The sequence below is a fragment of the Bos mutus genome, chromosome 5 (genome assembly GCF_027580195.1).
Source record: "Bos mutus isolate GX-2022 chromosome 5, NWIPB_WYAK_1.1, whole genome shotgun sequence".
Lineage (NCBI taxonomy): Eukaryota > Metazoa > Chordata > Mammalia > Artiodactyla > Bovidae > Bos > Bos mutus.
The window spans coordinates 40,066,129-40,093,838 of NC_091621.1; the positions used below are offsets into that span (position 1 = coordinate 40,066,129).

General features: G+C 44.5%; 1 protein-coding gene across 1 annotated transcript in view; it reads right to left on the bottom strand.

Moving 5' to 3' along the window:
* The window catches only part of VDR (vitamin D receptor), a 58,610-nt gene extending 49,115 nt beyond the window's left edge, over positions 1-9,495 (bottom strand). The window contains exon 1 of the mRNA XM_005905458.3: positions 9,421-9,495. The gene's annotated coding sequence lies outside the window, so the exon portion shown is untranslated. The remainder of the gene's footprint in view (positions 1-9,420) is intronic.
* Positions 9,496-27,710: the final 18,215 nt, after the last annotated feature.

Sequence of the window (27,710 nt, forward strand, 5' to 3'; positions counted from 1 at the left end):
AGCTTAAGGGACCCAATAAACTATTGAGTGTATCTGTGATGAGTTAGGTATCTTAGGTGTCGCGTGGAGTGATGACACCTTGGACATGGGATTCAGTTCTGTTCTTGAGGGCTCACAGCACAATGCGGGGAATGGACAACGAACAGCCATAGACTCGTCCCCTCCCAGCCCTGCCCTGCTACTGGAGAGCATGGGTTTCAAAGGAGAGCAGGAATGCATCTGACTCTTCTCTGTCTAGGTTCTACGCCCTCCCAGAGCCTTACTGAGAGACACTGAGGGGGAAATTAACTCCATTTCACCTCCAGTTTCTCATTTATGAGTTCTTCCCTACACCCAGGTTAGCACAATTCCATTTCAACAAAGCCATTCAGATCTCAGATGGCGATCATTACAATGGAATTTTACCTGAGGCAGCCCATCCCCCACTTCTTAACAGGGCACCCAAGAAGTTGGCGCGCTTGCCAAAGAGGCTGGGCAGAAGTAACTTCCCACCTCTGGCAGAAGTCCGGAAATTCAGAGTCTTTTGGAACAAAGAACTCTGCCCTGAAGGTGTTTTGCAGCATCACCCTGGCCAGTCTGGAACTGTCCCATTCACCCTCCACTGGCACCCCCTGCTGCCTCTTTCCAGCCCTCTTCAGATGGGAAGGGGAGGGAAGGGGAGGAGACAGAGGAGCCTGAGCTCCCTCTGGCTTGGGGAGACAGGACCCTGTGCAGGAAAGGCGGTGGGCAGGGGAAGAATGACCACACGTCGGGTCTTAGAAAGACCTGAATTTAAGTTCTAGCTCTCACTTGGAAGTTTGGTGGTTTGGGGCAAGAAATTTAGCCCTTTAACTTCCTGGAACTCAGTTTCTTCATCTGTATGGTGGGGATAACAATATTACCTACCTCACAGGATTATTGAGATGCATACATGAGAAGATGCATGAAAGACATTTAACCCAGTGCCTGGACCATATAAAATTATAGTAACCTTTTGGTTTATTATAATTATCAGCTATTATATAATATGTTAGACTCAAAAGGGTCAAAGGTTGGCGTAGAGAGAGACATTCAGGGAGAGTTGGGGGTGGGGGTGGCTGAGGATAGGTGGGGCCCTGCCACAGAGCCCAGCCTGGGCCTGGTGACCAAGATGAGGCCCAAGGCACAGGCGCCCGCCTGCTCTTGGAGCTGACAGGCACAGACTAGATGGGTAATTACAGGATTGTGGGCTGGGGTGGCCCATGCAACTGCCCAACCAGCCACATTCTTTTGTTTCGTGGGTGGCTGGGTGGGTGGGCAGCTGGCTGTTTATATAGCTGCCAGGACACTGAATACATCTAATACCGTTTAAACCAGCACCCATCCTCCCCCAGGCAAAATATTCAACCCTTGGAAGGGGAAGGGGTTCTCTGTGGGCATTCTTCACCTTTCCACACGGCACTGCCTCTGTTCTCTTCAATTCATCTTCCAGATACTCCCTGCTCTCTAATCGGACAAGTTAGAGAGTCAAAGAACAAGGCCAGACTCTGAACAGTTGGTCAGTGGAGACTATTAACTTCAATTCACTTCACTTGGAGTCTTTAAATGATCAAGAAGCCTGAGACACTCGTAAATCCCACCACTGTTCCCAGCCCCATGTGCTCTGCTTAGCCAGCACACACACGATTCTGACACTTCCACGTCTTGTTCTTAAAATCAGTGCTCAGGGAAAATATCCATCCCTCCCAATCCACTTGGCAGGAAGGCAATTCAGGAAGTATTAACTGAGCATCTGGTATGTTCTCAGCCCCGATATCAGCCTTTGGTTGAAGTGAACAAAACCCCAAGTGGTGGGGAGGATGTGGAGCCGCTGGATCCATCCCCCACTGTTGGTGGAAGCCCAGTGAGGAAGGGCTTCAGCTGCACCTGGGGACCCTGCATGGGGCTCTCAGAGTCAGGCTGTGGCATTTACAGGACCACCTGTGCACAACACATCAGACAAGCACATGCATAAAGCCAGAAACCAGGTCCTTAGGTTGAAAATTATACAATTACTATAGCCGAAAGGGACTTTGGAAGCTCACCTAGTGTAACTTCTTCCTTTTAGAAATGAAGATTATATCAAGTGTTAAAAAGGATGGAGAACAATAAGAACTTTTATCTGCTACTTAAAGGAGTGTTTTTGGTACAACCATTGTGGAAGACAGCTGGTGCTATAGAGTAGTGCCAGACATGGAATGCCATGTGCCCAGAGAAATGCCTACACACGCACCAGAAGACAACCATAGCATATTCCCGGCAGTATTAGCTGATCATAATAGCCCCAAACTGGAAAGAGCCCAAATGTTCATCAACAAGAGGAAAGATACAAATTGCAGCATATTCTTAACAGAATACAACGCTGTGGTGAAAACAAATCAACATATCTGTGTGCTTCGACATGGATGAATCTCAGAAACATGAGACTGAGTGAAAAAAGCGCATCACAGATAACACACATGTATGTAAACTCAAAAGACACATTGTTTGTAAAACAGAGATGGTAACTTGCGAAGGAAACCAAGGACCCATTAAGTAAAATTCATATTAGTTTCGCTGGTGGGTAGAGTGAGGAAGGGGATGTAAAAGGGAAGAGGAAAGTGGGTTTTAAAAGGTTTTGAAATTGTTCCACTTCAAACCTGGGTGGTAGGTACCACATACATTACACTATTTTTTAATCTGTACATAGGACTACTTGTACTCTTGTGTATATGATACATTTAGTTTAAAAAAATAAGACTCTGAGCCCCAGAGAAGCTAAACAACTTTTCTAAGCTCATCAATGACAGAGAAATCAAGTTACTCAGTCTGAGTTTAGCCATTCCTGGATTCTAAAACGCCCTCTCACAATGATGAGTTTCTGGTCTAGTAAATTTAAAACAATTGCAAGAGTCTTTTTGTACTGTTAAATTGCCAGTGTCTTGCATAGTGCCTGGCACATGGTACGTAAACCTCAGCAAATATCTACTGAGTGTCTGCACACACTCTCTCTTCCAGGGCTTACTTCGAGCCAAGTGCTTGGCTTGTATCATCTGTAATCCTCACACGACTCTGCAAGGGAGTTACTCTCCTTCCAGTTTACAGAAAAGGAAACTGAGATTCTGAGAGACCAAGAAACATGCCCAAGGTCACAAGCTACAAAGTGACAAAGCCAGAATTTAAACCCAAGTGTGTCTGACTCAAATCCAGTGTTTCTCCTGTCCTACGAGGTTGCTAATAACACTACCTGAGATTTCATTCATTCACCAAGAAACTCTGAGAATCCCACTGAAGGACAGGTTGAGTGCTTCCTACTGTCTCCAGGCTCTGGTGCCTGGAGTGGTTTGCACAGCCAGGCCCAACACCGGCACTCGCTGTAGAGCAGTGCCTGCATGCGTGCTAAGTCGTTTCAGTCGTGTCTGAGTCTTTGCAACCCTATGGACTGTAGCCTTCCAGGTTCCTCTGTCCATGGGATTCTCCAAACAATACTGGAGCGGGTTGCCATGCCCTCCTCCAGGGGATCTTCCCTGCCCAGGGATTGAACCTGAGGTTCTAACATCTCCTGCATTGATAGGAGGGTTCTTTACCACTAGAGCCACCTGGGAAGCCCATAGAACGGTAATCACAGGTAAACTTTACAGTATGGGGCAGGTTACTGCATCTTTACTTTAAAGCTTGGTTTTCCATATACATGCTGGAGAGAATACAGTAAGTCCCCTACATATGAACCTTCAAGTTGTGAACTTTCGAAGATTAGAATGTGTATTTGCATATCCAGTCATATGTGAATGGAGTTGTAGCTTGCCCTCCATCTCCTATTGTTGATGATCCCTCAGCTCTACCGTCTCCCACCTCCTCTCCCTCCTCTAGTTGGTAACTCTTCTTGCCTGTTCACTCGATGCCAGTCCCTGTATGCCAGCAAGCCATTGTACCGGACTACTGTACTTTTCAAGGTATTGCACTGTAAGATTAAAAAGGTTTTCTTTATATTTTGTATTTGTTTTTTATATATTATTTGTGTGAAAAGTATTATAAACCTATTACAGTACAGTGCAATATAGCTGATTGTTGTTAGTTGGGTACCTAGGCAAACTTTGTTGGGCTTACAAACAAATTGGACTTAATGTGCTCTCAGAACAGAATTCACTAGCATGTAGGGGGCTTACTGTACTAGTAACTTAATTCAAAGAAAAGCTAGAAAAGCTGGGAAGATGAAAGGAGACAAAGGAGAGTAATCAGCACAGTATCTGGCAGAGGCTGTCAGGTGAGGCTGGAATCCAATTCTCTTTCCATGTGTGTAGGTCCAGGAGTGTCCTTAAGGGACAGCCAGGAGAGGAAGAGGTAAACAAAGTGAGACTAGCTCCCAGTTGACCTATGGGACAATGGTCTCTTCTTCCTTGGTAGACTTAGCATTTAGATGCTCACCAATAAAGTGACTTGTTTGAAATTGAGTTTATTTGCCTTCCAGGCCATCTAAGTCTTGTTTTATCCATGCAATCTCTCCACACGGGTTCTTGTCTGCTGTTTTTACCCAAGTAAGGAACCCAAGAAAGTGGGACAGGCACCAAGGTCTGAGGCTCTAGCAGAAGGGGACTTCTTCTGAGAGACCACTGTCCCCAGAGTAACCTTTGGGCAGACTGAACTCACTCCCAGGTCACCTCCTTCAGATTGGTGTGTAAGTCCAAATTTGCCACTCAGGAACATTTCTGCAGGCCCACGTATGACGTGCAAGGCAGGCCCCGCGTGCCTGTGGCCGCCTGCTGAGAACAGAGGTGTCAGGTTGCCCGGAGGCTAAGACAGACCCAGTGTGGGTCCTGACTCTCCCACTCACCAGCTGTGTCACCTTGGCTCAACCTCCCTGAGTCTTGGTCTCCCATCTGTAAATGGAACCTGGTTGTGGTTCCCATGTCACAGGCTCTGGCAGGTCTGGGAGGCCGTGCTCCACCTGGTACCATGGAGCCAAGCATGAGGTGAGTCGCTGTTCCTGGAGCTACAGCCTCAGTGCCAGCAGGTGGCACACACTGAGCGTCTCACTAGCAGAGCTCTGGGCCTTGTGGGTGCTCCACAGGGCCTGGAAAGTCACACCTGTCCTCAGAAGGCCAGTGAGAGGAGCAGCTTTCCAGGGTGCTGCCCACGCTACACTTTCCCGCCAGTGTGGCTGCCAACGCCCTGCTCAGGACCAGGTCTCTCCCCTGTGCAGAATGGGGACTTTGTGTGGCATCTGGTTCTGGGAACACTGCTCAGTCTATTCCTCGGCACGGGACCTGCCCAGCAGGTTTGCAAAGGCATGACACATGCTCAGACTCCTCGAGAGTCTGCTATTTTTGCCTCTGGCTCCTGCCATGTACCCACCAGCCTGTCACCCCTGCCACCCCAGGAGGTCTCTCCTCTCCCCTCCCCACAAGTTGTTTCAAAGGGTAGGACTTCCCAAGAGGTCTTCACCTGCCCTTTTCATTTGCCAATGATGAGAACGACTTCCTTCCTGCCACAGGAGACAGTGTTTGCACACAGTCATCAAGGAGGCTCCACCCCCACGTCCCCGTCACTCTCAGAATGAACCTCTGGGGATTCTCCAGGGAACCCACCCTGAACATCTGGGCCACCAAGACACAGGACTCAGACGGCAAGGCGGTTTCTCTTCCACATGTCACCATTTCAGGATGCAGCGGCTGCCACCAACGCCTTTTAGTTTGGGTTGAGCAACAACAGTCTGTCCCCACCCTGGACCATTTCCCCAATAGTCAGACCTGCTAAGAGTCAAACTCCAGTGTCCAGGGGACCCGACTCCATCGCCTGCTCTGCAGCTTCTCTCGGCTCCTACCTCCACTTCACTTACTATATCCTGGGAACCTGATTACAAGTGACCCGTGCCCTGTATCCACATGGCAAGGTTTGACTACCCTTCCGTTTCTGGTTGTCTACCCACGTGAATCCTGAGCTTTCCTGCCAGACGGCATGGCCCCTGGAGGTCTGGGAAGATGCATGGACAGAATGAAGAGGCTGTAGACTTGGGTGAAAAGGGAAAGGAAGCGTGAGGCTGGGTCTTGTCTCCAGGATAAATCCCGGTTCCCCCAGGGGCACCTGAAGGGGAGTTGGCAGGCCTTCCTGTCCCTGTCTGAGGTAGGGGTGGAGCAGGAAAACCAAAGGTGAGGCCGGTCACAAGTCAAGGGTGTAGGAAAGTCATGGGGAAGGGAAAGGGAGTGAATGGTAGGCTGGTCCTGAGAGAGGGGAGTGAGGAACAGCACCGTCCTCAGGGTGAGACTGCACTTGGCGTAATGCCGCATTACAGGTTACCCCCGACTTCCCTTCATCATTAAGCCCCACCCCCATCTTCTCCTCATTAAGCCCACACTCAGCTGTCTTTCCTTCCACACCAGGGCCTCCATGGGGTCTGTGGTGGGGTTCGTTAGAAGCCTTAATGTTCCAATTTGTCCTGAACAACTTGGGTTTCTGTCTATTGTCCCGACAGAACTATTCATCTCACCTCTTTCGGTCCCAGTTCGGGCAATAAATTATACAATCACTCTCTCTAGCACATCCAAGAGGGGACTGACACAGAAAGTCAATGGGGAATCAGAGCAAAGTGTAACTAGAAGTATCAAGACCATACCGGTCCCAAGCGACAGCCTGGCCGGCTTCTGCCCAGCTGGATCTCCTAAGAACAGGACAGTAGTGGAGGGAGGGCCCAGGACCCACTGCCAAGCCTGGGCTCAGACCGTCTAGCGAGAGGAGGCCCAATCTGGTGCATTCTGCTCCCTGTCATCCCTCAAAGGACCTAGTACCATGCTGGGCACACAAGAAGCTCTGAAGCAAATGTTATCATTTGCTTACTTGTCTTTTCCTGCAGCCAAAACACACATGAAAGAAAAGTGAAAGTGTTAGTCACTCAGTCATGTCTGACTCTTTGCAATCTCATGGACTGTAGCTTGCCAGGTTCCTCTGTCCATGGGATTTCCCAGACAAGAATATTGGAGTGGGTAGTCATTTCCTCCTCCAGAGGACCTTCCCAACCCAGGGATCGAAGCTGGGTCTCCTGCGTTGCAGGTGGTTTCTTTATCATCTGAGCCACCAGGGAAGCCCACATAAACAGTGACAAATGGAAAGCTGGAGCTCCTATAGCTCATCCTGTTAGCAACACACTGAAGAGCCATCCCAGCTCAGACCTCCAGGTGCTCATGACTCTGGCTCTCTGGCCCCTGGAACCCACATGCTGGATGTAGGCACCAGCCGGTTTCTAGTAGAGAAACTCTGGTTCTCAGGCAGGACGGCTGCTGCCTTCTCAGGATGTGGGGTAAAGAAATGAACAACTGCAAGTCCTTCTCCTGTCTTGGTCTGGCCCATGAGGCCCCAGGCTTTCCTCCAAATGTGGAAGGCACTGGCATTGGCCCTGGCTATTTGCTCTGGGAGTAGAGGGTGGGAGTCCAAGAAGACCTCTTGGTGTTTCCCCTGGGACTCAGTCTCCAAAGGAGATTAATTCTGAGGTCAAATAGGGAAAGAAGACTGAGAACTCACAAACACAAGTAATCAGGGCACCTCACACAGCATCAGACTCTCTACAATATTTATTTGAATAAAGTGACAGCCTTGGCTGAAGATCTGTGAGGAATCAGAAAAACTTCCTAGCCCTCTTCTTCCCCTTCTTCCTTTTCCCGCTCTCTTCTTTTCTTATGCCTTTTCTCTTTCCTCCTTTCTTATCCATTACCCTGGAAAGGGTCCAAGTCGTGGTTGACCAGGGACAGCCAAACTGAAGCCATGGGACCTAGCCAGAGCACATACTGTGAATTCCCCAGCTTTCTGCAGTTTGAGTCAGCCCCATGGCCTGGCTGTGTGTTCTCCTCAAATGGGTCCAGAGAGGCTACTGACATGGTGGTGGTGCGGGACGGGAAGAGTTCTGGGGCTCCTACTTTTGCCCAAGGATCGGAAGCACCCAAAACAAAAGTCAGACAGAAATGTGAAGTCTTAGTAACAACCTCCTGGTCTGACACCATTTCAGAAGGACCTACAATCTCCTCCAGCACTTTGACAAGGATGCGATGGGGAAGGTCTCCCCCAAACATGACACTCTTGGTTTACAGAGTTGAGGCTCCAGTGTCCAGATAATCCATTTCCACCTCAGCAAACCTATTTCCCAGCCCAACTTAAAACCTTTGCCAACACCATGGCTTCTCTCTTCCCAGAATCTTCCCTGATTTCTTGTGCATAGCCATCCCACTAAGACACTGGCAGCTAACGAGATATCTAGGCAAACATGGAATGAGGGACTGGAAAAGTCTGCAGTGCTGGGATGCACCTCCTGATCCGAGGAGAATAAGATGTAGATTTACCACAAAGCCACAGTCCCTTCACTGTCAACCCATCCTGGAGTCATACCATAGCCATCCCATAATCACTGCTGTGCTGTGTCCCCTTCAGGAGTGGCCACCACCGGCTTCCAGCAGGGAGCTGGCGCAGAGCTGAACTCTGCCCAGGAGAGCTTTTGCAATGCTCAGAAAATGCCTGCCCAACTGCTTGCCTGGGCTCTGGCCCCTCTGGCTGCAACTGAGCCCAGACAGGAGGCTGGCTGACTCACTCACCACACGGAGGAGGAAGAGAAGGAGGACAAGATGCGGGAAGGGCCTGGGCTCACAGACCCAGGGATCCCCCAGCCCAGGCAGCCTGGGTCTCCATCTCAGTGGTCCATGGTGGGGAGGGGACAGTGTCCACCTGCTCCCTGGAGACCATATGATGTTTCCTCCTACATACTTCCCCTGAAACCCTCTCCACCCACCACCCACAGATGTGGGGCTCCTCATTCCTCCAGTAGAAACTACTCCTTGAGCCCCCTCCTCAGTTAGATGCTTGTCTCCCAGGTTCATCTGGACATCTATGAAAGGGCTTTCTTGAAAAAGTAAGTCCAGTGCGCTAGGGTCAACCAGGTCTAAAATAATCGGTAAGTTGTTTTTTGTTTTGTTTTTTTAAGTCAAGGAAAAAAAAAAACTCCACTTAAAAGATCCAACTCCATCCTCGCAGGTGACCATACATGGGCCCTACAAGATAACAAGGCTACACACACCCCACCCCCAGAAGACCTCAGCACCTCCGAGAGCCAATCCTTCTCTGTCTTATTCCTCCCGCGCCCAGACTGGGGAAGGACGCAAAAGCTTCTGATTGCTCAAATGCGGAGCACCCTGCCGGGGCAGCATTTCTGCGTTCAGCTGTTTGAGCCCCGAGGAGCTCGCCGCTCCCCGTGCCAGCCTGGCACGAACTTCAGGTCTTTCTCAGACCTCAGGATCCCCTTAGTGCCCCAGCCTTAGGGCACGAAAGCCCAGTTCTCAGTCGCCAAGTTTGCCCAGACTCTAGTGCTTGTTCCGGGGCACTGAGGTCCGGAATTCCCAAAGCCCCCAACCCTACGCCGCCTAATCTCGATCCTGGGACCCCCTCGCCCCGCCACTCCCGGGTGCGCACCTGGTCCTGCGGGTGGGCACGCTGCTCCGCGCTCCCGGCGCCCGGGGCTCCGCGGCTGCCTTTTGACAGGCGGAGACAACCCAGCACCTGGCCCCGCCCCCCGCATGCCCCGCCCCCGAGCCAGCTCCGCCCCGGCCCCACCCACAGGTCCAGTCTTCACTTGCCAAGCGCTCCAACCTCGCTGCAACCATCCTGACTTGGAATCAACCACCGCACTCTCTCCTGGGAGACTGCCCAGTATAGACTGTCCAGGACTGCCGTCCATGGGCCCAGGCAAGCTCTGCCTTCCGTGAGCGAGAGCTTTCGATGGTTATACGTGTGCAGATCCACGTGTCTGCCTGCGATAATCCGTGATGCTTCCCCTCTCCTCCCGTTGTCGTGGTTCTATCCAACTCTCTGCGGACGCCTCCTCCAGGTGCGTCACCCCCACCTGGGATGACCCGGCCAGGACATCTCTGTCGTCTACTGGTCTCGGAAAGAGGGGCGGAGGCGCCTGCAGCCGGCACGAGCGGTTCTCCCAACGCTCTAGGGAGACTGGGGCCAGCCGCCTTCGCGCTACTCCCCCGAGCGCCGGGGAACTCAGCCCGATCCCACACACTAAAAGAGCGAAGGAAAACGGGGCCGAAGTCGAGTCTGGAGTTGCACTGTCATCCCTACTCAATGTCCTCACAGGCGCGACCACGGCTGACCACGTACTTGGCCTGTCGCGAAAGTCATCCAGGCAAGCTGAGTCTCAGCTTCCCTGGGCCCTGGTCCCCAACACTACCCACCCAACCATGCCATGCGACCTTGGTGTGAAGAGATGGAAGGAGGTGCGAAGTACATCTGAGACCTGGAATTGTAGGTGGATGCGGAAAATTCGCCGTAGAAAATGCGAATGGCCATGTGCTAGGCACCGCTGTAGATGCTAGAGGAGAGCCCAAATCCCTCCTTAGAGCTCACTGTCCAGTGGGAGAATGTATAAGTAGTAATTACAACCTAATGTTCTATAATAGAGATGCCCAGGAAGTCACCCACCAGACGGTACCCCTGTTTAGGCAGGGAAGAGGTTGCCATTCACCTTTTATAGAGGTGGAAACCACGGCTCAGAGGGACAAGCTGAACAGGTGGGACATTGAGGTACAGAGAGGTTAAGTGATTTGCCCAACATTACACAGCTATGCAATGAGGGGCAGTTCTAACGCTCAATAAGTCTGTCGCTGCAGTGGCCTCATCCATTTCTGAAACAGTTATGCTAGGTTGTAGGATAACCCAGCCCTCTCAAACTCTCAATAACTGGCTCAAGAGAAAGGGACCAAGGCTAAAAAGAAAGAAGAAACTTTAAATAGTCAAGTTTATTAAGCACTGAAACAATTCATTAAGAGAATATCATTGACACTTTCTCTCTGGAAAGGTTTTAAAATACAGAAGAAACACAGATTGATTGACCTTGGGAATGGGCTATCCATTCTGAGAAAACAGATGAAAGGAAGTGCCCCTTAGAAGATTCTGCCAGCCTGATGGATGGATTCCCTGCTTGTAATGAAAGCAAAAGAAAGGATCCCCTTGGGCAGAGCACCATGGGAAAGCTAGCAGCTATTTTCATGGGCAAGAGAGTTTAAGAGGAAACCTCTAACAACCAACACCTTGAAACACCCTCAGGAAGTTCCATGAACCTCTGGAAGAAGTTGATCACTCAGAAGTCACTTTGTAGTGCTTATTTGGCCAGACAGGTGAACCTGGCATCTTGGAAATAAACCTTATCAAAAAGTGGTAGAAATGAATACTAAGTGTTCCATAGTAATTGATAGTGTCTTTTCACAGCTCTTCATTTGGTCTTCATCATGACATTTTGAGTCAGGCAGGCTGGAAAATACTCTCCCCATGGTATAACTGCTGTGCAGAGTCATCCGAGCTCTTACAGCTAAGGAGCGACAGAACCACTTGAACTCAAATCTCTCTGTACTTTCTATGGTTCCATGCTGCCTCAAAAAAAAAAAAGTCTATAGGCTTTTCATCTATTGGATCACAAACTAGATAACCCAGCCTTGGAGAACTCAGAGGTTCTGAGTATGGCAGAATTAGCCATGTGATCACACTCCCCAGCACATGTACTCATTAGTCTGTGTGTATGCACACTTGTGTTAGACTCTTTGTGACCCTATCAACTGTAGCCCACCAGGCTTCTCTGTCCATGGAATTTTCCAGGCAAGAATACTGGAATGGGTTACCATTTCCTACCCCAGAGGATCTTCCCAACTCAGGGGTTGAACCCATATCTCTTGCGTCTTCTTCACTGGCAGGCAGATTCTTTACCACTGCACTACCTGGGGAAGTGGCACTCATTAGCCCCATCCCTAACCAATTTCCTTTTATCGTCCCCCATTGGTGATGGACAGGGAGGCCTGGCGTGCTGCAATTCATGGGGTTGCAAAGAGTCAGACACGACTGAGCAACTGATCTGAATACTGTAACTGCTCCCTCTCATCTATCCCTCCAGGCCCTACCCTCTTCCAGGCTGCTCTCCAGGTAAAAATGTGCCCTTTGAGCCCTCTCTGGAGCACTCCAATCTAGCTGTTTGCTTTTCCCTTTTTTAGGGCCCTTTCCTCTTCTTAAAATTTTTTATGGTTTTGGGTATGGTGGGAATGAAGGGAAGACACTCACTCAGAAAACTCTGGGGCTTCCCTGATGGCTCAGATGGTAAAGAATCTGCCTGCAATGCAGGAGACCTGGGTTCTATCCCTGGGTCAGGAAGATCCCCTGGAGAAGGGAATGGCTGCCTACTGCAGTATTCTTGCCTGGAGAATTCCATGGACAGAGGAGCCTGGCGGTCTACAGTCCATGGGGTTGCAAAGGGTCGGACACAACTGAGCGACTAACACTTTTCACTTTCAGCAAACTCCCTAACATCAGAGAGACACAGAGTTATGGATTCATAAAAACAAAAGCTACCAGGTCATCCCAGTTAGTTCTCTTGTTTTATAGATTAAAAAAAAAAAAAGTCCAGAAAGGTGAACTGATTAATTTTTTCTAAGCTATGTTAGGGTTGTTCTCTCTGTTTATGTTCCAGATGGTGAAAATGGAATGAATAAATGGAAGAAACTGTAAGCAGTAAAAGCAACCCAAACAAAAGGGTCTTCCTGGGATAGTTTTATCAAATTTTAAACTGCAACTCATAGTAAGAAGTGATTTTTGTCATGGCTCAGTATACCCATGCAGATACACATTTTATAAAACAAGAGATGCCCTGCAATGTTTACATTATTTTTCTCTTCCTTCCTTCCTCCCTCCCTTTCTTCCTTTTGTCTTTATTTTTGGGATCCACCAAATTGATTTCACAATCCACAGTGGGTTGTGACCTAAAGTTTGAAAACTCCATTTTATTGCGAGATCCCTTTATTTAGAACCCTCAACATGAGATTACCAGAAAGGCCTTTGAGAGCCTAGCCTGGCTTGCACAGGGCACTCTCAGAATCCCATGAAGGGTCTATGGCTTTGGAGAATTTTACATCCAAGGCCACATTGCCATGGTTAAGTCATTGAGGAAGCATGTATCCACCCAATGTTTGCCTTTGTGGCCTTAACTCAGCTGTTATTCTACCAAGATCCTGCATTTTCCAGCTTTGGGGGGGGTTCTTTCAGCCTCATGAACTTTTATGGCATGTCAGGAATCCTGACTTCCCCAGAACAGGATAGTGGTGGAGGTGTTACATGCAAGGCCACACAAAGTGAGTGTCCACAGACTTGGCTTGCCCTAGACAGAGTAGCTCATCACCGTTGATTCAATCCAAATCCGTCTGGCCCCAGGGCTCCATTCCCAGTAGCCCAGCTCATGTCTCCATCCTTGGGGCTTTTGGCACTTGTCTTTCCCACCTGCCCCCATATCCTTGAGCCCTAGGCTGCCAGCCTGCTGGCCCGCACATGGCGTCTGCTGGCACAGTGAAGTGGAGCCTGGGGGCCGGATGGAGGAAGGTGGAGACTCCCACCTGCATCTCCCAGCAGAGGCAGCTCCAGAGCTCTCCTAGGCTCCCAGGTATTTGCTGGGCTCCCATCCAAACCCCAGCAGACAATGATGACTCTTCAAGCCCCCATCCCAACTGTGGAGACCAGTGGAATAAACAAGAGGCTCAAGTCCTTTCCCACCTACAAGGGCCTGTGGCTGTCAGTTTTGCAGCAACTACTATCACTCTAGCAGGAAATGAAGTGACCCTATCCCTTAGCCCTTGGGGAAATTCTTATTTCGCTCCTCCAGGGAGGTGTATTTTGGAGAGCCTGGTGAGGCCAGTGGGTGGAAGGGCTCTACAGCATGGGAGTAGATGTCCCGGGAGCAGATAAGAATGCCCTTAGTGTCACATCACTGCTGAAGAGGTCAGTAGGGAAAGGCTGACTGTTTTCAAAAGAAGCCCCCTCTACCCAAAGGAAAGTCTCCACAGAAAGTGATTATGCAATGATCTCCTTTTCTTCATACCAGTGAGCAGAAGCCTCACAAGCCCCATCCTGGGCATGCCTGCTTCTTTCTCCAGAAGAACAGGAAGGACATTCCGTAAGTCACCCAGGAATGCATTAAACAACTCTTCCCTGGGGCCTCAACTCCAGAAAGATGTGGCTGTTGACAGCTCTTTTCCTTTTCCTTTGGCCTCTGGCCTGGGACAAACACTACAGAAAATGGACACCCCTCTCTTTGTATTTGCCTCATTGCCCTATGTCATTAAAGATGTTGACGTTGTTAAGACTGGTGTTGCTGATGTTCGTCTCCACTTCCACCAGGGATCACTCTGGACTAAATGGTAGTGATGTTGTGCTGCTTTGTACCATTTACATATCCGATAGCCAGAAAGTGATCTCTAAACATTTCTGATTGTGAAACCTTCTTGAGAGTCCCTTGGACAGCAAGGTGATCAAACCAGTCAGTCCTAAAGGAAATCAAACCTGAATATTCATTGGAAGGACTGATGCTGAAGCTCCGTTACTTTGGCCACCTGATTCAAAGAGCTGACTCACTAGAAAAGACCCTGATGCTGGGAAAGACTGAGGGCAAGAGGAGAAAGGGAGCAGCAGAAGATGAGATGGTTGGGTAACATTACTGATTCAGTGGACATGAGTTTGAGCAAACCCTGGGAGATAGTGAAGAACAAAGAAGCCTGGGGTGCTGCAGCTTATGAGGTCAACTGAACAACAACAATTGGCAAAAAATATGAATATATGAATATGAGGCTTCCCAATATGACTTTAAAAGTTTAATCATTAGCTCATATTTCAAGTCAAACTATACAGTTGGGGTGAGATTCATCATCAACATTAATGAATGTAAATTCATATTGCAAATGATGGTCTTGATACTTTTTATTGACTTTTCTAACACTCCTTTGCACACAGATGCCTCACCCAACATACCTGACATGGGACCATCTGATAAGAGGACCAACTAAGGATGCAGTGTCAATCTGTATATTAAACATACCAACAGTTAATTTTTTTCTTCTTGTTTTTGGCCACACAGCATGTGGGATCTTATTTCCCAGATCACACCCTCTGCAGAAGAACCTTGGAGTCTTAACCATTGGACTACCAGGGTAGTCCCACTAATACTTAGTTTTTAAAAAATAAAAAAGTAAATGAGAGGCTTCCCTGGTGGCTCAGTGGTAAAGAATCTGCCTGCCAATGCAGGAGACATGAGTTTGATCCTTGATCTGGAAAGATCCCACATGCCACAGAACAAATAAGCCTGTGTGCCCAACTCTTGAGCCTGTGCTCTAGAGCCCAAGAGCCACAGCTACTGAAGTCTGAGTGCCCTGGAGCTTGTGCTCTGCAACAAGAGAAGCCACCGCAAAGAGAAGCCCACACGCCACGACTAGAGAGCAGCCCCCACTCGCCATAACTAGAGAAAGCCCTTGCAGGAATGAAGACCCAGCTCAGCCAAAAATAAATAAGTAAATAAAGTTAAAACGAAAAAAATGAAAAAGGAAGGCTTTGCTATCATCCTCCTGTACCCAGTGGGTCATGTACCATACCTTCCCTTGGAGACTTGTGCTCTAGAGGACACAGAAGCAGGATTTAGATCCAGAGAGTTCAGCAAGTTAGATGACCCATTCAAATTTACAACTGGTGAATTGCAGAGCAGGGACTAGAGGCCAAGTCTACTTCCTTGAAATCCAGGTCTTGCTCTTTCCACCACCATTTGGCTCCTCTTCCCTCTGCTTTGTGGAGAAATGGAAGCACATTGTGTGTGTGAGAATCTCTTGAAGGGTAGAAACGAAATACTTTGATCTGATTGGCTTATTTAAGCAGCGCCTGAGGCAGGATCCAGGTGGAATTCTCTGTGGTGTGTTTGGGACCACAGCTGTTAGTAGTCTGATGCCACAGGTCTTCAACCAGATTAAACCAGAGAGGCAAACAGGACAGGTTCTCCCGGCAGTGGCTACCAGCAGGAAAGGGTGTGGTGGCCACTTGTGGGTAACAAGGAGTAGGAGGGTAACCCTTAAATTCCTAGCTTGGCCACCACTGACGGCCTTCCTTCAACCCACATTCTCTAGAAGTGTCCCTCAGCTGGGGTTTCTGGGAGGGAGGAATTGCCTGACCTCTGAGCGCCAGCTGCTGAGCTCAGAAAGAATGTGCTGAAGAGAATCAAACCATCAGGGATTTCTATCTCTTTAGCCTTTAACCCTCCTCCTCCCCACTCATCTTCTCTGTCCAGACAAGTCAGTTACTCCTGTCCAGGTCTTTCTTTTCTGCCCTCCCTCTGCTCCCCAGTTTACTTCACACACCTCTGCACCATCTTCACCACCAGGCTCCTCATCTGTCAAGTGATGGAGAATCTGAGGGCCATCAAGGGCTGATGGTCAATGAATCTATGACTTAGACCTGCCTAGAAAGGAGAATAACATCCCAGTTGCCAACACTCCCCCACATTCTCCCTGCCTTTCCTTCCAGTGAAACCTAAAACATGGGTCAGCATAGGTCAAGAGAGAACATCTAGGCAAGTAGTTCAGGTGCCCAGGCATGAAAACACCAGCTGTTGTCTCCTCACAAGGTTGGGATGGAGATGCTGAGCAGGCTGCTGGACACAGAAAAATAAATTACAGCAACTGAGTCTTTGTTCTGTGTCCTTAAAGTAATATTAGCACCCCAGTTCCCTGTTCTCTTCTCTTCTCAAGAAACTTATGCTTGGTCTTGACAAGAATTAGAAATGAATTCCAAAAGCAAAATGTCAAAATCTCCACCATTACTTCCCAGAGATGATTGAAGTAATTCAACCATTTCCTCCATGTTGGAAGCTGGAACTCTAGAGAAATACTTATTTCTACATTATTTTCACCCCCTCATCTTCTCCCCTATTTCATGAGGCTTAAACTTATACCCTGTCGGTTGTAACAATGCAATCTAGCCTGATAGAGAGGCTGATTTGGTGCCTACAGCTGCTTTATTTCCTTGACAAAGCCCTGAATGTGAGGAGATACAATTCCTGCTTTGTGATTAATAATAGTCTCCCCTCTAATCACTTGTTATCTTACTGCATTAGACTATACGTTTACATTTGATCTGTAGCAATTAAAGATTTATTGCCATGTTTCTCTCTGCCACCCTTTAAGTAGAGAGCATTTGAGGACAAGTGGTGTTGGAACCAGAACAATTGACAAAGAATTGTGTGTGTCAAGGTTGCATTACTTTCGTCTCAACCTCAGTCTAAAAAAGATGTTCATTTCTAACAGTACAATGGATTAGATGCCTTGAATCACCCTTTCAGATGAAATAACAATTTTAATTAAGCAACATTTAATCTTAAATATATCACCAAGCTGGCACAAAAGAAAGAAATCTGCAGAATTCAAGATCAATTGAAAATAGGAACACAGGTTGGAAAGCAAGGACCAAAACTGGTCTTCATCCTGAGAAAGTGTCTTTAAAACCTTGGGAAACTTGACCTTCACTTGGATGGCTTTCCCTCTTGCATGGGACGAGAGGTATGGCCAAGGGGTTATCCTGATAGAGTTGGCTTCTCAAAGGTATACCCCAGAACACTCTGCGTAAGGAGAATGAGAAATAAACCTCCATATAGCAAGGAATCTGACCTGTGTCATTCTGGATGGTAGGAAAAATAATAAATAACTCCTCAGAATTCATAACCACAGCCAGTGCTCAGCTGGGTCTGCATTCCACCTGCCCTCCGCCCCGCACTGCCCCGAATACTCAAACAGAAAATTTTAAGTGATCTCAAGTTGGTACTACTCAGGTAACTGGTTGAATCAATTGTAATCCTCTCTGTAGGAACTTAACCACATCTTAGTAAGCAAAGACTTACCACAGGTGAAATCTCAGGTAAAATTACAGCTTATGGTCCAAGTCACAAAACACATATGCAAATAATGCACACTGAGTGAGGAATCAGCTGAACTAGACCGATAAAGGCATTACATATTTAAAATTTTAGACCCAGAATATAAGGTTTTTGTTTGTTTGTTCTAAAAAGAAAAAAGAGAAACTCAAAAAAGTACAGGAAATAAGTTATTTATTAATTATAAATAACTAATTAAACTTGGAAAATAATCAAAAAGAATTTCTGGAAGTAAAAAGTAAAGGTGTTGAATCTTAAAACTCAGTGGATAGATTTAGTAGCTGATTAGATATGGCTGAGGAAAAAATTAGTAAGCTGGAAGCTAGAGCTGAAAAAATGATCTAGAATGTAATCCAGAAAGACAAGACAAGAACAGTATGAGATTAAAAGATATAAAGGAGAGAAAAATCGAATTATGCCAAATTGAGGCTCTAGAATGATACAGATAGATAGGAAAGAGGTAATATTCAAAGAGACAATAGCTGAGATGTTTCTAGAACTGTAGAGAACTTCTGGAAACCCAGTGAATACCAAGAAGATAAATAAGAAGAAACTCACATCTAGGAACATTGTGTTGTTCAGTTATTCAGTTGTGTCTGACTGTTTGCGAGCCCAAGGACTGCAGCAGGCCAGGCTTCCCTGTCCTTCACTCTTTCCCAGAGTTTGCTCAAACTCGTGTCCATGGATGATGCCATCCAACCATCTCATCCTCTGTCACCCCCTTCTCCTCCTGCCCTCAATCTTTCCCAGCATCAGGGTCTTTAGTAATGAGTCAGCTCTTCACATCAGGTGGTCAACGTATTGGAGAGGAAACTAAACACCAAAAAAAGAGAGAAAAGATTGTGAACATTGGCAAGGAGAATGATTACCTACAAAGGAATGGTGATTAGACTTAAGGCTGACTTTTCAACAGCAAAAAATGGAGGCCAGAAGATAGGGGTATAGCAGTATCTTCAAGGTGCTGAGGGGCTTCCCTGACAGCTCAGTTGGTAAAGAATTTGCCTGCAATGCAAAAGACCCCGGTTCGACTCCTGGGTCGGGAGAAGGGATAGGCTACCCACTCTAGTATTCTTGGGCTTCCCTTGTGGCTCAGCTGGTAAAGAATCCACCTGCAATGTGGGAGACCTGGGTTCAATCCCTGGGTTAGGAAGATCCCCTGGAGGAGGAAAAAGCTACCCACTCGAGTATTCTGATCTGGAGAATTCCATGGACTGTACAGCCCATGGACTCACAAAGAGTCAGACGCGACTGAGCAACTTTGTTTTCAAGGTGCTGAAAGATAATTACTGTTGACCTAGAAAAAGTCCTAAATAAACACCTAAAGTGTTTTTGTATTATTCAATACAAAACACAAATAATACAAAACAATACATGATTTTTGTATTGTTCAAGAGGGAGACACAGAAATGGATTCATTGCACACTTTATTAAGGTAAGAATGGATATAAAAAATAGCTAGGCTAATAATTAAAAAGCAGATATTGAGGAGATAGTTTCAAGGACCAGATGAACAGATGAGGTCAAGAAAAAGTAGAAAGAAATGAATACAAAAATCAAGACAAAGCACTTACTTAGATGGTAGCAATAAATCAAAATGTCAATAACCCCCAAATTGTAATTAAATAAATGTTCCAGTGAAAAACAAAGTTAGGTCAGATTTTTAAAATTCCAGATGTAAGCTGTTAAGAGTTAATTAATCAAGAAGATAAAATAATACTAAGTTTGTGTATGTTAATAGCACAGCCTCAAAAATATAGGGAAAAAAGATGATGAGAAAATGATAAATACACTATCATAATGGGATATTTTAACATATCTTTGTCAGGAATTGATAGATTATGGAAACAAAAAATCAGTGAGGATGGAGAAGATGGTTAACAAGCTTGCTCTAATATTCCTTGAAGGAACATTGCACACACAATTGGAGAATAAATATCCTTTTCAAACACTACATGGAATGTTTATGGAAACTGGACATATGGTATGCCATAAAGCTAGCCTCAACAACTTTAAAGGATGTCTTAAAATTTCAAACAGATTGTATTCTTGGACCATAATTCAATTAAAACACAAATAATATCAAATAGGATAGTCTAGATTATAGTGTGGGCTTCCCTGGTGGCTCAGATGGTAAAGAATCTGCCTGCAATACAAGAGGCCTGGGTTCCATCCCCAGGCCGGGAAGATCCCCTGGAAAAGGGAATGGCAACCCACTCCAGTATCCTTGCTTGGAGAATTCCATGGACAGAGGAGCCTGGTGGGCTACAGTCCATGGGATTGCAAAGAGTCAGACACGACTGAGTGACTATCAATTTCACTTTTCAACAATATCAAAACGTGTGTAGCTTGACACCATGATGCATATATTTTGTTCAAGGTGTTGAGAGCCCTCCAAGGCAGCTGCCCACTATGTATGGCTCTGTGTTCCAGACTGCTCTCACCTAGTGACACCTACATCTTGACATGTATTTCCCCAATCCCTGCAGAAAAAAGAATGAGCATGGGAAATTGCATACTACTTTCTTAAACTCTTCTATTCACATTTCATTGACTAAAGCAAGTCCCTTGGCTGTGACAAACTCCATGGAATCTATGAAGGATAATCTCACAGGTCCAGGAAGGGACAAAAACTGGAAATACTGATGATTAGAATTTTAAAAACACACTTCTGAAGAATAAATTATAATGGATATTCTCATAAGTTCAGGAAGGGAGGAAAAATTGGAAATACTGACTAGAAGTTTAAAAACTAGAAGTTTAAAAATAAATTATAATGTAAAAGAGAAGATACTAAGAATTTAATATTAACAATACTATATATTCAAACTTATGGAAATAGCTAAAATAGAATGCTTGTGTATGGATGCATGTGTGTGTGTGTGCTCAGTCATGTTCGACTCTGTGATCCCATGCATTGTAGCCCACCAGGCTCCTCTGTCCATGGAATTTTCCAGATAAGAATACTGGAGTGTTGCCATTTCCTGCTCCAGGGGATCTTCCTGACCCAGGGATTGAACCTCCATCTCTTGTGTCTCCTGCATTGGCAGGTGGATTCTTTACCTTTGAGCCACATGGGAAGCCCCAGCTAAAATAGTACTTAAAGGAAAATATATAATACTAATATTTACTTAGGATTTATTATATGGCAGGCATTGGTTTATGAACTCTGCATATTTTACTCATTTAATTTTCATAACAACCCTTGAGGCAAGTGTAAATGACAAAACCAAAGCACAGAAAAGTGAACTGAAGCTACACAGCTAGCAAGTGGCAGAGCCAGGATTTGGACTTAGCCAGCATGGCTTCCAAGTCCCAGTGTTATATTTGCAAATGTTTACATTAGAAAAATTTCAAAGCTGAGAATTAATGTGCTAAGAACTTTGTTTAGAAAGTTAGAGAGGACCAAATGCAAAATGGCCCCAGAAAAGCCTAAGAACACAAAAAGACTGTTAGAGCTTAAAGTAAGATGAAAAAGATTTAGGGAAAATCAACAAAGTTAAACATTGGTTCTTCAAAACAACTCATAATATAGACAAACCTATCACAAGATTAATTAAGACAAAAAGAAGATGAAAAGAAATATTAGCAATTGAAAGGGGGCTTTAACTAGAGATGCTGTTGAAATTAAATAGTTGAGAAAATATTATAAACAACTTTATGCCAATACAGTTGAAATTTCAAGGAAGTGGATAAATTCCTAGAAAACTACAATTTGCTAAAACTGACTAAAGAAGAAATAGAAACCTGAATAGCTTATAAGCCTTAGAGAAAAAGAATTGAACTGTCAGTTAAAATTGTTTCCTCAGAGAAAACACCAGACCACACAACTTAATTATAGGTGGCTGTTGTAGCCTGGGTTCCTCAAGAAAGTAAAGTCAAAGTCAAGGGTTTGGGCAGAGATGGCTTATTTTGGAAAGTGAAGTGTTTTATTTTGGAAATGGAGAACCAGGAAAAATGAAACAGGGAAGAAGGAACAGCCAATACAGTCTCAATCTTGCTGGATGGAATGCACTTTAGAAGTGTTTGCCTGAGGGATGGAAGAGGAAAGCCACCAATTTCCATCCTCCATTGGTCAAGAGTTGCCCCATGTGGGTATTAACTTTCTTGAACTTCCAGATTTGTTAACCCTCAAGCACTAAGGGTTTTTCCAGGCTCCCCTCACATCCATAGTGGAGAAGCCCCAGGATAAGAAGTGTGAGGTTGGTGGGGCCGCTGATGTAAGATGTTATCAGGTTATACTTGTGTCAAGCTGGTTGTCACTGCCATAGCTGGAATGCAAAAGGGGTGCGTTGTGGGCACAAGAGGTGATACATATAGGAAGTTCTGGCAAGCAATCCTCAGACTTCCCTGGTGGTCCAGTGGTTAAGACTCTGTGCTTCCAGTGCAGGGGGCACGGGTTCAATCCCTGGTCAGAGAACTAAGATCCCTCATGTCACAAGGTGTGGTCAAGCAAAGAAAAGACACTTCTTAACTCATTTTAAGAGACTAGAATAACTTTGACTCGAGAATAAGGACAGTATAAGGAAAATTACAAGCTAATCTCACCCATAAACACAGACATAGAAATCTTAGACAAAATATCAGCAAACCAAAATCCAGCAATGTGTGAAATACTAACCTATTAAAAAGGGTAAAGAGCCACATGCGTGTGTGTGTACTGAACTGCTTCAGTGGTATCCGATTCTTTGTGACCCTATGAACTGTGGCCCTCCAGGCTCTTCTGTCCTATGGAGTCTCCAGGCAGGAACACTGGAGTGGGCTGCTGTGCCCTCCTCCAGGTGATCTTCCCAACCCAGGGGTTGAATCTATGTCTCTTTATGACTTTTTCATTGGCAGGCAGGTTCTTTACCACCAGTACCACCTGGAAAGCCCAGAAGAGCTGCACAACTATCTAAATAGATACCCGCCCCCACAAAGTGTTCAATAACATGTAATATTCATTCTTGATTTTTTTAAAAAAATTTTGCAAACTTGGTATAGTTTGGAACTTCCTAAACCTGATAAAACATACATAAAACAATATACTTAACAATGACACTTTGAAATATTTCTATTAAGATCTAAAAGAAGATGAGAATGCCCATTATTGTTAGATTGAACGACAATGAAACATACATTCTTCTCGAGATCACATGAAATGTTCACCAACCTATACCACACCCAGGCCTTAAAACATACCTTAAGACATTAAAAAGAATTTAAATAATGCAAGGAATGCCTTCAGACCTCAATGGAATTAAACTAGAAAACAACAAAACATGGTTGTAAAATTCCCTATTCAGCATTATAATGGAAGTCCTAGACAGTTGATATAAGTCAAGAAATATAAATGAAAGCTATGAAGATTAGAAAGGCAGAAATTAACTGTCTTATCTGATGGGAAAATTAAAAGGATGAAAAGAAGCAACTTACAATAATAGCAAAAATATAAAGTTTCTAGGACTAAATCTAACAAAAGGTGTTCAAGTTCTTCAAGGAGAAAAATATAAAATTCTATGGAAATATATTAGAGAAGATCAAATAAATGGATAAAGACACCATGTTCTTGGCTAGGGTGACTCAATACAATGAAGATGTCAATTATTTATAAATTGAATTATGAATTCAAAGCAATTCCAATAAAAACCCCAACAGAGTTTTTCTTGGAACTGGGTAAGCTAGTTCTAATATTTATTTGGAAAATCAAGTGCCAAATGCAGACAAAATAGTCCTGATAAAAAAAGAACAAGGTGGGATACTCACTCTACACAACATTATCATAATATAAAACTCTAATAATTAATATTATGAGATATCAGAGCAGAGAAAGATAGATAGATCAGTGACTCAGAAATAAAACATACATATATGGAGGCTTATTTGTAACAAAATAAGTATTGCATATAAGTGAGGAAAAGACAGACTATTGAATAAGCTGGAACAAATGAGTATCCATTTAGAAAAAGATTAAATTGGATCGCTACCTCAAACAGTACACTCAAACCCATTACAAGTTGATTTAAGCCTTAAATGGAAAAGCAAACCTAGAAAACTCTTAGTAGATAATATAGACGACTACTAATAGGCCTTTGACGTTAAAAATGAATTTATTTTATACTTTGGGTAATAATCCAGTACTACATCATTTATTTTGTTGTTAAAAGTATTCCAGTTTTAGCATGGGGAGCTCTGAAGTCTGCTGTGTCCCTCAGAAAACTACCATCATTGTGGGGGGTTTTGAGTACTTCCTTACTTTCTGGCACTATAAGATGTTCCAGGCTCATCTGGTATATTTCCTACCTAGTCCTAGAATCAGCTATTTCTCTAAAAATTCATGGTTCTTCAGACTTTTGGACTATGTGGGAGAAAGCGAGGGAGGGATGATTTGAGAGAATAGCACTGAAACATGTGTATTACCATATGTAAAATAGATGACCAGTGCAGGTTTGATGCATGAAGCAGGGCACTCAAAGCACATGCTCGGGGGCAACCCAGAGGGATGGGTTGGGGAGGGAGGTGGGAGGGGGATTCAGGATGGGGGGAGACATGTGCAGCCATGGCTGATTCATGTCAATGTATGGCAAAAACCACCACGATATTGCAAAGTAATTAGCCTCCAATTAAAATAAATTAATTAATTTTAAAAATTCCTGGTTCTTTTAATTAATTTATTTTGAGAGTTATGTTTTATTCTGTGGAAATTTTTAAGGCTTCAAGCCCAGGAGATAGCATCTCAAGTAACCCGGAGAGAACTGCACCAAGGAAGTGAGGGGAGGAACCAGGTAATATAGAAGTTTTGCAACAAAGGGCATGTAGTCTGAACATCAAAAGACTATTGCTAATTGAAGGAAGCCAGATATCTCAAGTTAAGGAATTTAGTGTTTTTCTTATATGGGAAGATGCAAAGAATCTGGGCTCACTGAAATCATTCCTTTCATCATACATCTCAGCTATGCGGGGCCAGTATCTTGTGTTGTTCACATCCTGAGCTTCCTTGAGGCTCACCGTAGGGAGTGGCTGCATCTGATGGCTGCCAGATGACAGGTATTCTTCTCTTTCCTAAGTGCCCCTGGGGCTCAGGAACTAACTCACATTGGGCTGCAATGGTTTATGACTGTCACATTTTTGTTAACTGGTATGGCAGGAAATATTCCATTTCTCAGTCCCTCCCCATGGTATGAAATTCAACCAATATTTGGGAGACATTTTAAGACCAATTTTTGTCCCATGGTGCTGGGAGACTCCTCCCAGACTGGGCAAAAGTTCTTGTTAATATGCCACTCAAGGTGTTAATTTTCAGATTAGGCCCATTAGTAGATGATTAAAGATTCTCTGGACCCTCTATCTTGTAAACTATTATGATCCAGAAGATATTTTCCTTGTTGTTTCTTCCCATACATAGAATCACACTATTATAATTATTTTCACATACAAAACTATATATCTGATCAATTGTTTTAAGTCACCTAGTCATCATTACATTCATTGGGGGCCTGGTTACACACTATAAGAAACAACAATCTTATAAAATAGACAAGATATAAATAATGTAGCTAGTAACACTGACAAAGTCATAGTGTAGCAGAGAGACGAGGCATAAACACCTGATTCTTTTTATTAGAGAATGGTATTAGAAATTAAAACCTTGGCACTAGGTCTACTCATAGTTACTGGGGTACTGTAGACCCTCTCTGCAGATAGAATTAGGAAATATGTGTATGTGTCCTATACATGTGTATACATATTGATACATCTATAATTATTTCTATTATCTCTATTAAGTAAAACATGTGTTCATATTAATAGCTCCAACTCTCATCCAGAATTCCATGGTTTGTTCCAGCCTTGTCCCCTTGCTTATATTGACCTTCTCTCCAATAGCTGGAAACTAGGCTTCTACTATTCATGTTCCATAAATAAATATTCATGATAAATAAACAACTATCAATTAGTGATTGAATAAGTAAATAGAAGAAGATAAACAACTTCCATACAGAAGAATTCTAAATACTTTAGATCTTCCCCAGTAAAGAAAATGAAACATAACTTCCTACTTATTAAATGTGGTATGTGCATTATGACTTTCTTTGAAAGAACACAGAATGGAAAAGGATGGCAAATATAACTTTACAGCGGAGAAACCTAACAAACACTACCTCAGTGAGGGGATCAAAGTTACTGTCATCAGTGGTAGATAATATTAATAGCATATACTTTTCATATGATATGATGAAAATGGCATTTTATCCCTGTGGTCTTCTTCCTGAAAATCCATAATTCTGTCTAACCATTCTTTTCTGTGTGAAAAGAAATCAAACCCAAATTGAAGGGCATTCTGCAAATAGTTGATCAGTCCTCAAAACAGTGAAGATCCTCAAAAACAAGGAAAGTTTGAGAAACTATCATAGTCTAGAGGAGTCTAAGGAGACATGATGACTAAATGTGGTGTAGTATCATCCTAAATGGAATCTAAGAACAGAAAAATTAAGAAAATCTGAGTAAGATATGGACTTTTTTTTTCAATTTTACTTATTCATTTTTGGCTGTGCTGTCTTCACTGCTGCACGTGGGCTTTCTCTTGTGGTGAGCAGGGGCTACTCTCTAGCTGCAGTGCATGGGCTTCTCGTTGCTGTGGCTTCTCTTGTTGCAGAGCATGGGCTCCAAGGCATGAAGGCTTCAGTACTTTCAGCTCACGGGCTTAGTTGCCCTGTGACATGTGGAATCTTCCTAGACCAGGAATGGAACCCATATCCCCTGCATTGGCAGGCAGATTCTTAACCACTAGACCATCAGGGAAGTTCAAATAAAGACTGTGGATAACGATGATGTATCAATATTGGTTTATTAGTTGTGACAAATGCACTGTAGTAATAAAGGTGTTAACAATAGAGGAAACAGTGTGAGGTATATAAGAACTGTCTATAAGACCCTTGCAACTTTTCTATAAGTCTAAGACTGTGCTAAAATTAAAAGTTCATTGGATGTTTAAAAGAAGGACTCCTTAACCAAAAAAGGAAAGGAGCAAGTGAAAAGAAAAAGACTCTCTACTCAATATTCTGCAATGACCTATATGGAAAAGAATCTTAAAAAAGAGTGTATATATGCATATGTATAACTGATTCACTTTGTCATACAGCAGAAACTAACGCAACATTGTAAATTCACTACACTCCAATAAAATTTTTTAATAAATAAAAGAGAAAGACTAACAAAGCTGACTGTATTAGAATGGAGAACTTCAACTTACGAAAAGACCCCACCAAAGAACAGAAAGACAAGCCAAAGAGTGGAACAAGATATTTGCCATACTGATAACCCACAAGGGGTCAGTTTCAAGGATACGTAAAGAACAACTTCGAGTCCATAAGAAAAATACAAATTTTCGCATAAAATGATAAGCAGAAGACATGAATAGGCATTTCACTGTAGAAGAAACACAGATAAACATGGTGTGTGTGGGGATGCAAGCAAGGTGTCTAATTTCATCATTAATCAGGGAAAGACAAATATATGATACTGGTTATATGTGGAACCTAAAAAATATGGTACAAAGGAACTTATTTACAAAACAGATATAGAGTCACAGATGTAGAAAAGAAACTTATGGCTACCAAGAGAGAAAGGGTGTGGGGATAAACTGGGAGACTGGGATTGATATATATACACTACTATTATATATAAAATAGATAACTAATAAGGACCTACCGTAGAGTGGGTTTCCCTGGTGGAACAGCAGTAAAGAATCTGCTTTCAATGTGGGAGACCGAGGTTCTAGCCCTGTGCCAGGAAGACCTCCTGGAGGAGGAAATGGCAACCCACTCCAGTATTCTTGCTTGGGAAATCCCATGGACAGAGGAGCCTGGTGGGCTACAATGCTCGGGGGTCACAAAGAGTTGGACACAACTTAGCGACTGAACAACAGCAAGTGACAAAATTATAAAGACAAGGAAATGAGTAACACAAAGTTTAGGATAATAGTAAAATATATGAGGAGAAACAT